This window comes from Hyla sarda, chromosome 4 (genome assembly GCF_029499605.1).
Source record: "Hyla sarda isolate aHylSar1 chromosome 4, aHylSar1.hap1, whole genome shotgun sequence".
Taxonomy (NCBI): domain Eukaryota; kingdom Metazoa; phylum Chordata; class Amphibia; order Anura; family Hylidae; genus Hyla; species Hyla sarda.
The window spans coordinates 124621883-124637739 of NC_079192.1; the positions used below are offsets into that span (position 1 = coordinate 124621883).

The 15857-nt window shown below is 41.9% G+C and overlaps 1 protein-coding gene across 3 annotated transcripts in view; it reads right to left on the reverse strand.

Moving 5' to 3' along the window:
- Positions 1-15857, reverse strand: part of FES (FES proto-oncogene, tyrosine kinase) — a 186668-nt gene that overhangs the window by 131291 nt on the left and 39520 nt on the right. Inside the window, exon 1 of one of the 3 annotated variants that reach the window (XM_056572039.1) lies at positions 8835-8888. The exons of the other annotated variants lie outside the window; for them this stretch is intronic. The gene's annotated coding sequence lies outside the window, so the exon portion shown is untranslated. Of the gene's footprint in view, positions 1-8834; positions 8889-15857 lie in introns of those variants that run through there. 3 annotated transcript variants of the gene reach the window in all.

The following is a 15857-nucleotide window of genomic DNA, read 5'->3' on the forward strand; positions in this document are numbered from 1 at the left end:
CATGATAGAAGCGCGGCGATTTTCTCATTCATTGCAAATCGAATTTTTCCTGAAATTTGTAACAAATTCGGATTCGTCAGATTTGATTCGCCCATCCCTAGTGCAAACATTTACAGCTATGACTGTATATGTGTATGCCACCCAGCTGAAACCACGCCTATTCAGTCCCTAATAACACCTACTAAGGCATGGCAGATGTCACCACTGTTCTAAGTTAAGTCTTGCACAAGCCCAGAAGCATTGATCCTCAGGCCACAGAGGATGCACAACATGCCCAGGGAGACCCCCAGTTTTGGGCTTACCAAAGACTACAATGGGAGCAGTTTGCCATGCAGGCATGATTACAGCCAGGGGGCACACTGACTACTTTGGGATGCTGCACGACCATATGAGTGCTTAGCCCTATTTAGCATATAATGTGGGAGAGTATTTAAACAGTTTTTCTTCCCTATGAAGGATGGGCAGGTAGGAAACATTATTGTATGATGTAGAACGTGTTGTATGATGTAGAACGGTAACATAGGGTTAAACTGGGGTTACAGGTTCCCTTTAAGGGAAGTTGACGAGACAGTAAACCACCAGAAGCCTAAAAAAAAAGAATTCCTCGAAGCTTTCTGAACAAGCAAAGAAGACTGTAAAAAAAAAAAACACAAGGTCAAACATGCCATTAGAAGAACTACAAGGTGCAATCACTAAATCTTATTTTAGATAAACTTTTTTACATGAACTTTTAGCTTTTTTGACCTTGACATTCAATATGTGCTGAAAGTTACAGTGAAATATCCCTAAAACCCCATGAAACACTCATGCTTTACCAGAACTGTTCATTATATTGACTCACAGGAAACAAAAACATAGAGTTTATCCAAAAATTAGAACTATATAACTGAAAGTAAAAATGATGGCACTAAAAGTTATAGATGAGTCTAGAGTAACTCACACTGAGTACATGTGCCAAGTGTTTGTGAGTCAGAGTGCACTGGCAGCAACCTGCTTGTGTTCCCTTAGACAATGCTTTTTAATAGTCATCAAGTACTTGGAATTGTTAATGGCTCAGAAGGGGGGAGGCGTATGAAGGAGAAAATATGCACGCTTATGCCATCTGAACTCATAGTTTTTAACTTTCTTCAGTATCTACAATGAATATGAACAGCTTAATCCTCAGTATTTCATGTGTGCAAAGACAGTAAGAATTATTGTAAGACTTGAACAAAGGCATAGAGGACATTTGAAAAGTGATATTTAAGATTCAAAGTCACGCTACAAAACTGGCAGGGCCAGCTCATCAGTAATGTTAGAGCTATGCTACCGGATTAGTAATGGGTGATTACAAATAATTTCCAGCAGAAAGAAAAAGATTACGTAAAGGAATTCATGCAAGCTGTTTTGTATTGACACAGTCTTTAAAGGGGTACACCGGTGGAAAACTTTTTTTTTTTAAATCAACTGGTGCCGGAAAGTTAAACAGATTTGTAAAATACTTCTATTAAAAAATCTTAATCCTTCCAGTACTTATTAGCTGGTGAATACTACAGAGGAAATTATTTTCTTTTTGGAACACAATGCTCTCTGCTGACATCATGAGCACAGTGCTCTCTGCTGACATCTCTGTCCATTTTAGGAACTGTCCAGAGCAGCATGTGTTTAATATGGAGATTTTCTCCTACTATGGAGCAGAGAGCACTGTGCTTGTGATTCAGCAGAGCTCTGTGTTACAAAAAGAAAAGAAATTCCTTTGTAGTATTCAGCAGTTAATAAGTACTGGAAGGCTTAAGATTTTTTTAATGGAAGTAATTTACAAATCTGTTTAACTTTCTGGCACCAGTTGATTTAAAAAAAAAAAAAAAAAAAAAAGTTTTCCACCAGAGTACCCCTTTTAGCATTAAAGGATAAGCTCTATACTTAAATGGGTATTTTAGCCATTAAAACTTATGCCCTATACTACCCCCAACCCCCCCTCCAACTGTCCCGATTTGGGCAGGACAGTCCCGCTTCTGGGATCCCATACGTTATCTCACTTTTGGCTGCTGCTGTCCCTATTTGCAACTTTAAGCTTTGACAGACGAAAGAGCCACGTCATTCTCTCCTGTCACTGCCAGCTACATTTTCTGGCAGTCACAAGAGACCGCTCTCCTCCTCTATGCTACAGCACACGAGTGATGCCATCGTACACCAAAGCGTGAGCTGAGAAAGGAGAGAAGAGGAGTGGCTATGATCTGGATTACGCGGGAGACAGCAACCAGTTGAGTGTTTTTTAGTTTTCTTTTTATTGCTCTTCATGGGGTAGCTAAGTACAGGGGGAAACTATTTATAGGAGGGGGCAATTATCTATAGGGGGCTGCTACCTATGGGGAGGGGGGAGAACTATGTACAAGGGGCCAGCTATCTACAGGGGGGGGGCAACTATGTACAAGGGGCCAACTATCCACAGGGGGGCAACTATCTATAAAAGGCCAACTATAAACAGGGGGCAACTATCTACAAGGGTCAAACTATTTACAAGGGGGCAACTATGAACAAGCTGCCAACTATGTACAGGGGGAAACTATCTACAAACAGCCAACTATCTACAAATGGCCCACTATCTAGAAAGGGCTAACTTTATACAGGGGGGGGGGGGGGGTGGACTATATACAGGAAGGCAACTATCTAAAAGGGGACAACTATCCACAAGCGGCCAACTATATACAGGGGGGCATCTACCTTATGGGGGAAACTATTTCCAGGTGGTCTACCTAGAGGGGTAAACAATCTATACTAGAGATGAGCAAACTTACACTAATTCGATTTGTCACAAACTTCTTGGCTCGGTAGTTGCTGACTTTAGCCTGCATAAATTAGTTCAGCTTTCAGGTGCTCCGGTGGGCTGGAGACTCTCTCCTAGAATTGTATCCACCTTTTCCAGCCCACCGGAGCACCTGAAAGCTGAACAAATTTATGCAAGCTAAAGTCAGCAACCACCGAGCCGAGAAGTTTGTGACAAATCGAATTACTGTAAGTTCGCTCATATCTAATCTATACCTAAAGGGGAAAGCTATATCCCCTTTTCCCTTTAGGTATAGATTAGAGATGAGCGAATTTACAGTAATTCTACAGTGTCTACCTACTGGAGGAAGCTATCTAGATGGGTTAACATACAGGGGGAAGCTATCTAGGGGTGGCTACCTACAGGGGCAGCTATCTAGGGGAGTCTACATACAGGGGGCAGCTATCTAGGGGGGGGGGTCTACCTACTCAGGACACCTACATAATGGGGAAAACTACAAACCTGCCTACCTACTGAAGCAACCTAACTATCTTATGGGAGGGGGGCTACCTACTCATCCCCAACCCTTATCTACCCACTCTACTATGTGTTTTGGGGACTTTAGGTCTTGTTCTTTAGTGCAGAGCCTTAAATGTATTATTCTTGCAGGTTCTGCAGAGGCAAGGCATAGCTGGAAGAAATCATCATGACAGTCTTATCTAGTTGGAGAAGAATAAGAAAAGTCAATGACTCTGATCTGAAAAGACGTCACCTGTAAGTGACCAGATGTAATTGCACTATAATCCCTTATATGGTCTGTAGAGGTAATGATGGTGGTTGTTGTCAGTCTGTCAGTATAGCAGGGCCTCCTAAACTATGGAACAGACTGACAACATTATTACAGTTAAAAAGTTATTTTCATTCCACATGTGTGGGCCTGGCTGAGGGTGTGGTTAGGGGTGTAGTTTGTCCATCTTTGCTGTCAGCAAAAGTTGGGATGTATGCTATCCACAGCATAGAGAATATATATCTGTTTACAAGGGGTTCTAGATGGATCGGATCTCCAGAACTAGGCCCCATCTCTCCCCCACTACAGAGTAGTGAGTCAGCATGCACTTTATGCATTTTATATTTAAGCGCCAAAAAAACAGTACAGCACTCCGGTATTTCTGGCACTACTTTTTATGACAGTGTCAAGCATTGATAAATTCCCCCACCTACCTCTCTGCCTCCAGTCCCTCTTAAGATACATGCTTGATGACATCTATGTCTGTAGAGTATGACTCCCTTTTTTAACCTGTTCAGCGAGTATGGAAAGCAATCGAACGCAATTATGTGACATTACATGTTCTAAGTTCACATTTTAACCACATGTCTATGCCCATCTGAGTGAGCAGGTGAGGTTCAAATAATTTAAATGATCACTGTTGTTTCAACAAACTTTGTATACATAAATAGTATCAGCAAATATAAGAAACTTTGTGATGTATCTTTGTTAAACTTATCCTTTCCTTACCCCCTTCTCCATAATATACTTTGAAGAACAGCTTAAATCCATCCTAAGAAGCACTGCTGAGGTAGCCTGAGGGCTTACCTCTCCTTCCAGGCTCCTGCCGGCTCCTGCACTGAGAATGAAAGCCTGGCAAGACCAGGCTTTGTCAATCTAGAGCCGAGCACACAGATCAATGTGGTTTTATGGAACAAATGATTCCTCCTAAAAGTCCCCTAAGGGGACTAAAAGTGTAAAAAAAAGTTTAAAAAGGTTTAATTCCTAAAAGCGTACCCGTCAGACCCAACAAATTATTTTTTTATATATCACTCAGTACATCTAATTTTTATGTGTCTCGCACCTTTAATTATTTTTTTATTACACTTTTTATTTAGCTCACTAATCTGAATTCCTCTCAAAGGGAGGGGGCGTGGCCTCTCTGTGCAGGTCTCCGCCCCCTCCCTCAGTATGCTGTCTGCTCACATCTCCCCTAGCATTAGCAAAACTACAACTCCCAGCTTGTCCTCACTGACAGTAGAGGGACACAAGCTGACAGTGGGAGGATTTTTCCTCCAGCTGTGAGCTCTGCGCTCACAGCTGTCAATTAAGGAAGTGGGTTCATGATGTAGGTGATGATGCATGGACACAGCAGGACTAGTATGTGTCCAAGCAGGCAGGGGGGGGCAGTTGTTTGACCGGCTTTTTCAGTATGAAATACTGAAAATGTTCTAATGAAAGCAATTGCAAAACCTATTGGTTTTGCATGCTTTACAACATATCAAAAGTTTTTGTGTCTGACAGTGCCCATTTAAGGACCACGGGCATATGGGTACGCCCTGACGTCCTTGTACTTAAGGACCAAGGGCATACCTGGGAATTCCGGTTCCTGATGCTTGCCGGGCGGGGACCGGACTGGGATGCCTGCTGAAATCGTTCAGCAGGTACCCCGTGCAAACCCCTGGGGGGTCCTGAGACCGCAAATTTGCGGTGATTTGCGGCAATTCCGGGTCAATCGGGTCCCAGGTGACCCAGTAAAAAAGGGTGATAGCAGCAGGAGTGAGGTGCCAAAAGCTCAATGGCGCTCCTTCTCTTCTGAGTATTGTAGTTTGCCCGCAGAGCACTTTACATCCACATATAGGGTATTTCCATACTCAAAGGAAATGGGGTTACATATTTTGGGAGGCTTTTTCTCCTATTACCCCTTGTGAAAATGAAAAATTTGGGGTAACACCAGCATTTTAGTGAAAAAAATCTAATTTTTCATTTTCACGTCCAACTTTAGCGGACATTTGTCAAACACCTGTGGGGTATTAAGGCTCACTGTACCCCTTGTTACATTCCTTGAGGGGTGTAGTTTCCAAAACAGTATTCTGTGTGGGTTTTTTTGCTGTTCTGGCACCATTTCAGCAAAATTTGCTTTCCAAAAGACAAATGTGAAGCGTAATAATATTGCTACCCATAAACAGATATGGTCAGTATGGTTATCTAAAAGGTAAAATAAATAGTCATTCCCCCCCACCCCTTTTTTTTTTTCTATCCCCATCTGCATCAAGGCTTGGGAGGTGTGGGTGGGGAATGGGGAGTGTGTGTTATAATATATAATTTAAGATAGATATCCTATAAACCTTGTTTATTATCTTTGTAAAGGATTTATCATTACTTGAGAAGTATGCTTTGCTGTCTGTTTGTTTTTTCCTTTTTTGTGTAATTGGATATCTTGAATAAAAAAATATTAATAAAAAAAAACTAAAACAAAAGCCAAATGTGACTTCTTCTCTTATGAGCATTGTAGTGTGCCCGCAGTGCACTTGACATCTTCACATGGGTATTTACATACTCAGAAGAGATGGGGTTGCAAATTTTGGGGGACATTTTCTCCTATTACCCCTTGTAAAAATGTCAAATTTGGGGAAAAACCAGCATTTTAGTGAAAAAAAATATCCATTTACACATCCAACTTTTAACGAAAAGTCGTCAAACACCTGTGGGGTGTTAAGGCTTACCGTACCCCTTGTTATGTTCCTTGAGGGGTGTAGTTTCCAAAATAGAATGCCATGTTTTGTTTGTTTTTTGCTGTTCTGCCACCATGGGAGCTTCCTAAATGTGACATTCCCCCCAAAAACCATTTCAGAAAAACTCACTCTCCAAAATCCCATTGTCGCTTCTTCCCTTCTGAGCTCTCTATTGCACCCACAGAGCACTTTAGGTTCACATATGAGGTATTTCCTTACTCAAGAGAAATTGGCTTACACATTTTGGAGGGCTTTTTCTCCTTTTACCCCTTGTAAAAATTCAAAAACTAGGTCTACAAGAACATGTTAGTGTAAAAAAATTGAGATTTTGAATTCTCTCCTTCACTTTGCTGCTATTCCTTTGAAACACCTAAAGGGTCAACAAACTTTCTGAATGTCATTTTCTATACTTTGAGGGGTACAGTTTTTATAATGGGGTCATTTATAGGGTATTTCTTATATAAAGGCCCCTCAAATCCACTTCAAAACTGAACTGGTCCCTAAAAAAAATATTCTGAACTTTGAAGCCCTCTGATGTCTTCCAAAAGTAAAAAAAAAACAAAAAACAATCTCATGGAGGCTTAGCAGTTCCAAACCTTATAGCATATCCCAAATCTATCCTCCTACATCAATCAACAGAATGGCTTAAACCGTACATACATAGGAAATAATGGGCCAAATTGGAATCTGATGTTCATTGAGTGTCAGATTGGAGAGACATTATTTTAAACGGAGTAGGATAAAAAATATTAACATTAAAACCAACCCTATAGTCCAAGCTACTCTTCACTCCTGGACTCATGATGCATCCTTAATATCACAGGACACTGAAATTAGATAAGAAAAAATATCCCATTTTCTTCCCTACAATGGTTCTTAAAGAAAGGTGCCATAGAGAGATGGACCAAATTCAACATTGAAAATGTAGCTGACATTATGGTAGGCGACACAACAGCACCTTTTGAAGACCTATCTAGAAAATACAACATACCCGATACAGAAAAACCTATATATAATAATCTGAAAGCACATTTCAGCAGATTTTCTACTAAACGAACTGATTTCCCAACAATATTACACAACTTGTTGGATCTGTCTTTGCAGCAGATTACCGACTTACCGACAAAACCTTTATATGATTTTTATAATGTAGACTCCCATCCTTCTACTCTTTCATACAGAACCAAGTGGGAAACTGATTTAAATTTGACCATTTCCCCTAAATCCTGGTCAAAAGCGATGCAAATGATGAAATTAGATACTAATTGCTCCTCTCACAGGAAACAATACTATAAAATTCTTTCTAGATGGTACTTTACTCCTTCCAAGCTACACCTTATCTACCTTAGCTGCCCAAACAGTTGTTGGCGCAGTTGTGGAGGAATTGGTACGCTCAAACATATTTTTTGGGACTGTCCACTACTGGGACAACTTCATAGGGATCTTAATTCAATACTCCAAATCCTTACACACAGCGACAGATTGTGGACACCTGAGTTGTTCTTATTAAATATAGGTGCAGACACACTTCCGAACGACGTTAGAACCCCATTATGTCATGTAGCGATTACAACAAAATGTTGCATTGCAAAAAACTGGAAAACAGCTACCATACCACATATCAATGAAATCACGGAAATGGTCGTAGATTTTTGGGTAAAATGACTGATGTCATTACAAGTAGAATTGGTGGCGCAAAAAAAAGCCCTCATTTGTTTTTTTAGGTGCAAAATTGAAAGGGTTATGATTTTTAAAAGGTAAGGAGGAAAAAACGATAATGCAAAAACAGAAAAACGCTTGGTCTTAGTCTGCATTTGCGAGATCAGAGAGGCAGAGAAGGAGGTACGGTAATGGGATACAAGGGGGGCGCATGTGTGAGATCTGAGAGGCAGAGAAGGAGGTATGGTAGTAGGATACAAGGGCGGGCCAGACAGGTGAAAGAGGCATGTACCGCTCTGATAGTCCTGGAGACAGGGAGGGCAGGCAGGGAGAGCTGACCAATCCAAGCAGGCTTTGTATACAACAACCAGCCAATCACTGGTAAGGTACCGTACATCAAGGTAGAGGGATAGTCTTATACGTCGAGTATATCCCAAACTTTATATTTTAACTATAAAAGTTGGGGGTCATCTCATACGCCAATTCGTCTTATACGACAGAAAATACAGTATATATATATATATATATATATATATATATATATATATATCTCATTGGGCTGTTAACCTCCTGAGCGGTAATCCGAAGCGTGACTCGGGGTTAATTTTCCCTGCCAGGATTGGTAATCCCGAGTCACGCTCGGGGTAGAATTGCAGAGTTCCTGGCCGGGCTGCACGATATATCGCAAAAGCAATGCGATATAGCGATACGGCCCCCGGAAAAACATGCGATTATCTGCTCTGGTCGGCTCCCGTGGCGGGGGCCGGCCAGAGCAGGTAAAGAAAAATACTAAAAGTCAGGCCAAAGGCTGTCCGGGCATGCTGGGAGTAGTAGTTTCACAACAGCTGGAGGCACCCTGTTTAAAAAAACACTGAGCTAAGTGTAAAAGGAAAAAGGAGTAAAATAAAAAAAAAAAAATTTTGCTTACCTAATCCCGGTCCCTGCATATGTCGCTCCCCTCCGTGCGCTCTGTCTGGTCCCTGCTCTCTTCACTATTCATCTTACAGGACCTTTCACTTTTCAGCCAATCACAGGCCGCAGTGGTGTAAAGCCTGTGATTGGCTGAAGGGGAAAGGACTTGTTCTGCAGCAAATACACTAGGTTTGAAATCTGCCCGGCAAACCTAGTGTATCCTGCTGCCAGACAAGGTGAGAAAGGGGGGAAGAATGTGACAAAGGGGGGAATTTGACAGGGGGGGGGAATGTGACAAGGGGGGGGAATGTGACAGGGGGGGGGGAATGTGACAGAGGGGGGAATGTGACAGAGGGGGGAATGTGACAAGGGGGGGGAATGTGACAGGGGGGGGGGAATGTGACAGAGGGGGGAATGTGACAGAGGGGGGAATGTGACAGAGAGGGGAATGTGACAAGGGGGGGAATGTGGGACGTGACAAGGGGGGAATGTGACAAGGGGGGGAATGTGACAAGGGGGACTGTGACAAGGGGGGGGAATGTGACATGCAAGGGGGGGGGTGTGACAAGGGGGGGATGTGACAGGGGGGAGGGGAATATAACATGAAGGGGGGAGAATGTAACAAGGGGGGGAATGTGACAAGGAGGGGGGAGATTGTGACAAGGGAGGGGGAATGTGACGGGGGAGATGTGAAATGGGTGGGGGGAGATGTGAAATTCAATGCAAAAAATTGTACCGCTTTTGGTACAAATTTCCAGACAGAATCCAACCGCCAGGGAGGTTAACAGTGTATGGAGAGTGTTTTGGACTTAAGCCCGCTAGGACTACGGCTGCTGTCTATAGATGCTGCTGTCAAAAGTTGTCATTTAAATTGTTTTTATTCAAATCATTGGTGATGCAGTGGCTCGGATCAACTCCGCACGATGCAATCTCAGGGAGTCGATCTATTAAACATAGAAACATAGAATGTGTTGGCAGATAAGAACCATTTGGCCCATCTAGTCTGCCCAATAACCTGAATCCTATCAATAGTTCCTGGCCCTATCTTGTATGAAGGATAGCCTTATGCTTATCCCATGCATGCTTATACTCCTTCACTGTATTTGTAGCGACCACTTCTGCAGGAAGGCTATTCTATGCATCCACTACTCTCTCAGTAAAGTAATACTTCCTGATATTACTGCAGAAACCTTTGCCCTTCTAATTTAAAACTATGTCCTCTTGTGGTAGTTTTTCTTCTTTTAAATGTGCTCTCCTCCTTTACCGTGTTGAATCCCTTTATGTATTTAAATGTTTCATATCATATCCCCTCTGTCTCTTCTTTCTTCCAAGCTATATATTTTAAGGTCCTTTAATCTTTACTGATATTGTCAGAGCAAACCCTAAATTTATAGGTATAGTAAATGTATCAGTACTTGAATGAAAAATACTAATATTTAACACATTTACATATTTCTTAGCTCTTGTGGTGTGCTGCTACATTCTTGTGTTTGTTTTTCATTGCAGTCACAGCAGAGTGTGTACCTGCCCATTTATTTTACTTTGTTAGTATGTGCTAACTTTGCTTTTTGCATTAGTATGGAAAGCAGCTAGTGTTCTACAGCTCCATTAACCTGACCTCACTTTTTTTGCTGAGTAGAATTTTTCTAAATTTAGAGGTACTGTACTGTAGCCTCATCTAACTGAAGAGTTAAGAAATAAGCATTGGTCTAATCATGACATTCCTTGAGTTCACAAGCTGCAATGTCAGCATAAGAAGCATTTAAGGTATACTAATAGAAAGTATCAATTTCAGAGAATTGTGGGATAAAGTACAAATAGTGCCAAACCTCAAAAAGAGTAAGAGACTGAAATTAAATACACAAATCCAGTGGTGGAAGTCTATACAGTGTTCATTCAGGTCATATTACATAGACTTATTATTTGAGAGTAAATATTTGTAATAGTAAATTTGCTTGATATGTATAATGATGTTGAACTCATATCCATTACTAGATTTTCTGCCTTCATGTTAAGTCTTGTAGATTGCACTAGTGGTCAATAGCAGAAGCAGACAGCTCCAATCACTACCTTCACCGCACCTGTGCAAAAGTGGATCGTCTTTGTTGTAGGATCATATACAGTACATCACATACAGGTGTAACGCCAACGTGTTTCGGATCAGGAGTGATCCTTAGTAATGGCCATGACTAAGGATCACTCCTGATCCAAAACGTTACACCTGTATGTGATGAACTGTATATGATCCTACAATAAAGACGATGCCCTTGCCCTTCTGCTCCACATCCTTCTGCTTCTATCCTCCATGAGCTCGCCTTACGACACCTGCGTTATGGTTTGACAGGTGTACCGCACCAGTCAAACTCCTCACCTGCGACTGTCTTTCGCACCGTACTATCTGCAGGACATCTCTCCATTTTCTATTGCACTAGTGGTGATATAAGAGGTAAGCACCATTCTTCCACATCTATATGGGGGGGGGGGGGGGAAACTTCCACCAATTATTACATCTATGTGTGCTACATTAGTAGCATCATTCCTACAAAATATCAATTTTTCATCCTTCTGTATGACTGGTTTGTTGAATGACTGTATGTCACGTATGACCAGCCTAATGTGACTGGATACAATTTATCACTACAGTGACCCCCTGACCTGCGATGGCCCCGACATCTGAAAATTTCAACATACGATGGCGTCTCAGAGGCCATCGGATGTTGAAGGCAGCATCAACATACAATGCTTTTGTATGTCAGGGCCATCCCATAAACGGCTATCCGGACGCAGACTGCTTCAGCTGCCGCCGGATAGCCGTGTAAGGTGTCCCCTGTGGTCCGGTGATGATCACTCACCTGTCCCTGGCACTCCGGGGTTCTCAGGATCGCCGTCGCTCTCCTTCGTCGTCATCACGTCGCCGTGCACGCTGTCCCGTCACGGCGTGCGCAGCTACGTGATGGCGGCGATGAAGAGCGAGAAACCCAGGCAGCAGAGACGGTCCGGAGCGGTGGGCACAGGCGAGTATAACTTCCTATACTTTTCATTGCACGGATCCCTCAACATGGTTTCAACTAACGAAGGTTTATTTGGAACGAATTACCATTGTATGTTGAGGGATCACTGTATAGCATAAGGTGGTTTTATAACCTTGGGGTGACTTACAAACATGTTGGCTCATCCTGTACATTTACTACATGTAGACAGATAACAGGTTCTTTGGTCATCTCTTCTGAAGGTATAACATTGCTAAAATAGATTCATCCACACTAAGGACATGGCATAACCAGGATAAGATTTGATCTTTTAATGCTATTACATGACTGTGTACTTACACAAAGCATGGGATAACTTTAGAGTTGTTTTCATCTTTTCCAATAATCTTACTTTTAGACTTCTTATTTGAGACTCTTGTTAAAGAATTTAGAAATAAAGCATAAAAAAACACATATTCTACAATATTCATAATAAAAATGGTCAACCCATCCACCACCAAATCTCCAAAGCCACCATACTTCCTGGATATATTCCATGTAAACCATCCTGCCTGATATGCATGGCTCCTGTGGCCTCTGTTGTCTTCTCTGGCTGCTTGGTGTTCTTTGCCATTATTTCTGTACTTTTGTCTACATCTCCCAGCAATTACAGCAGCTCTGCTAGCCCCCACCCTCCTGCTCTGAGCAGCATAGAGAGATTAAGTGTCTGATTGGCTGAGGCAGCACACACTTTCCAGTCCTCAGAACTAAAGGAAGCATGACTCATCTTTGAAGGATAGAAACTGCATGGTCTGTGTCTCTCAGAAGGGTGGGGGCTGCTTTCAAAGAGGGATTTGGACAGAGACAGAATGGATGGTTGGAGGATGTCATTCCCTCACTTCATGCATGTAAGTGACAACCAAAGAGGGGAACCTGCTCTATATAGCTAATGAATGATGATATTTAGGTAATTAAATACTTAATTACTTATCTGGGCACAGATGAAGGCTTCAAGGACAGGTTAAGGTGAGTTGCAGGTTGTCAATGTAGGCCATAGTGTGTGCTGGAAAAGGGTGGTGAGGTGCTGATTTTTTCATTGCTTTGAGGGTTAAGAGGAATTGGCCTAATACAGTAGGGCCAGAGGATGCAGCAGCCTTCTTCATTAGGCCACAGTGATGAACAGCAGCTCTGTGAATGCCAGCTCTGTGATAAAGGCTGAAAATGTAATCTTTAGCTTCTTACTAGGTTACAAAGCAGAACTTAACTGCATCTAATAAAGAGGTGTAATTCAGTCACCAAAGAGGTAAGAAGTGCCTAGATTGTGTGGGACAACTAGGCTACATACCCCTAGACACTTTTCTCTTTCTGACACCAGCTCAAGGCTATTTTATTTTATATCTATAAATGGTACACCCTAAATCTGGAATATTTTATTATCTTGAACATTTTGTAAGTAAATCTGCCCCAGTAGTATGTTAGTTAGTTTTATTGTACTACAGGTAGGTGTTACGAACATGGTAATAACCATTGATTTCGTTTTTTTTTTATTATTTAATAATAAAGGATTCTGTACTGGACAAACCATGGGGCCTCTCTTTGGACCCTGGCTGCCAGGGTAACCATTTGCGATCCGCAGATGGGGTGACAAAGGGAGGCCCCTCCCTATATCTAATCACTCATTGTAGACTGTGGCATTTAGTGAGTTAAACAACCAGGATCAGTATTAGCTCTCAATCACAGAAGTTGGAGCACTAAAATCACTTTGTGCCCAGTCTGAAGGGTTAATAAAACAAAATCTTGAATGTTTTTTAAAATTCTAAGAGGATAATCTTCAGTTTTTCTGATGGCTGGAATTTACTAAAGGTATAGTTAATTTTTTCCCCACAGCACCTCTCTACCGGGATCTAAGCCTTTATCTTGTTAATTATTTGGTTTATGTCTATTGAGATATGTTTATTTTAAGCTACAATGTCCCTTTAAAATAAATCAAATTACACCAATACATCCAAACAGGTGTTTGCCTTTTGCTTCTGGGATGGCAAGCAGCCAGAAAAATACAATAAACATTGTGTATGTTTCTATATGTGCATACATGTGTATGTAGACATTTTCACAAGTAGAGATGTGCATGGCACATGTGTGAAACTCGTTTCAGGGAAGAAGTGGCCATGTTTCTCTTACTTCAGTTTAGAAAATTAAATTAAATCTGACCTATTAGTAGTTGCTTTAGGCAATGTGATCACATTTTGCCTGAGTTTGCTTCCATACATGAGGCCAGTGATTAAACACTATTGGACCTTGTACTAATGTTTTAATTTGTCCATTTCAGAACCATTTAAGGCAAGTTTTTTGGGATCAGTTGTATTTTTTATTTTTTTGTTCAACTGTTTTTTTATTAAAGAATTTTTCTTTAAAACAGATATTTGACAGTAAAAAAAAATATAAGTACATAGAATAATAAACAAAGGTCATTACATATTAACAAGACCAGGTTACAATATGTTAACCTGCATAGAGCCAGCTGTCAAGATGTTGTAAAGTCCAGATTTTCTCAGGTCGGCTCTGTGAGAATCCGGGGAAGGCACCACATCAGGAACATTGAGCATAGATAGAAACTGTTATCTGATAAATAATGAAGCTAGGATTTTATGAAGTGGTATTAGTGGGTAATAGTAATATCTCTAGAGTTCCTCACAATTCGGATCTATTACACCTCAGCTATTACACCTCAACTGATGGTCAATAATTCAGGTTACATCTTACAAACCTTCTAAAAGCAGGAGATAGAAGGTTTGTAAGAGGTAGAAAGGGGGGGGGGGGGAAGTTATACAGAGAAAAAGACAGGTAAGTAGGCAGGGCTCAAGTCCTGCAGGAACGCACGGGAATGGAGTTCCTGCACTTTTTTTTCACAGCAGGAACACTGTTCTTATTAGCAGGAGTCCTGCAGGACTAGCCCATGAGTGGAAATCTTGGGTGAGTACTAGGGATCGACCGATATTGATTTTTTAGGGCCGATACCGATAATCTGTGAACTTTGAGGCCGATAACGTATACGATATAAATTATCGGTTATTTCTCGTCCCTCGGCCCCGCAGAAGCCGCTGCAGATCAATTATTTAAAGTGGGCGCTTTAAATCAATGAACTGCAGCAGCTTTTGCGGAGCCAGAGACCACCGCCGCCGCCGCCCGCTTCTCTCCCCCTGCCTGTCCTGGGGTCCTCCTGAGTCCCACCACCATCGCCGCTGCCCCCCCCGCTCCTATCGTCTGGCCAGAGACTGCCGCCGCCCGCTTCTCTCCCACTGCCGGTCCTTAGTCCAACCACCGCCACTGCCCCATTGCCTCCCCCATCCCCGGTTTTATAATTACCTGTTCCCGGGGTCTGCGCTACTTCTGGCTCCGGCGGCATCCTGAGCTGTCACTGCGCACTGATGGTGACGTTGCGTCCGTCCACCGCCTCAGACCACTCTCAGGGATTCCACATATTCATCCCACTGGCACCACAATGTCTGGAAAGCATCCAGTCTGTATTCCACCATAGCGGACATATTTTCCATTCTCCGTATATCTGTGATTTTATCTAGTAGCATCTGGAATGGGGGGCTTTCAGTTTTCCTCCACAAGACACTTGGCTGCAATGAGTATATGTAAAAACAGCTTAGATTGAATGGTACTACTTCCGCGGGGTGGGATGTTTAGAAGATATGTTTCTGCTGACAGTGGAATGTGGGACCCTATTACCCTCCTAACTAGTGATTGCACCTCCAGCCAAAAGTGTCTTAGAATTGGGCAGTCCCAAAATATGTGTGGTATAGAACCAATGGGGGACATTTATCATCGTTGCTTTGGTAAGCAAGTTCTGTAGTAATTTTTTTCTTGCTATTTTTTTGCTTATGCATGACATATTTATCATACTATCACAGGGGGTTGAGAAATTTGGCTTACATGAGCAAAAACCAAGAAATCACTTTTAAATACCATTTTTTTTAGCACACATAAGCAAAAACCAAATAAGGACTACAGAACACCACTATGCAGCTTTGAAAAAACATGTGCATATATATATATATATA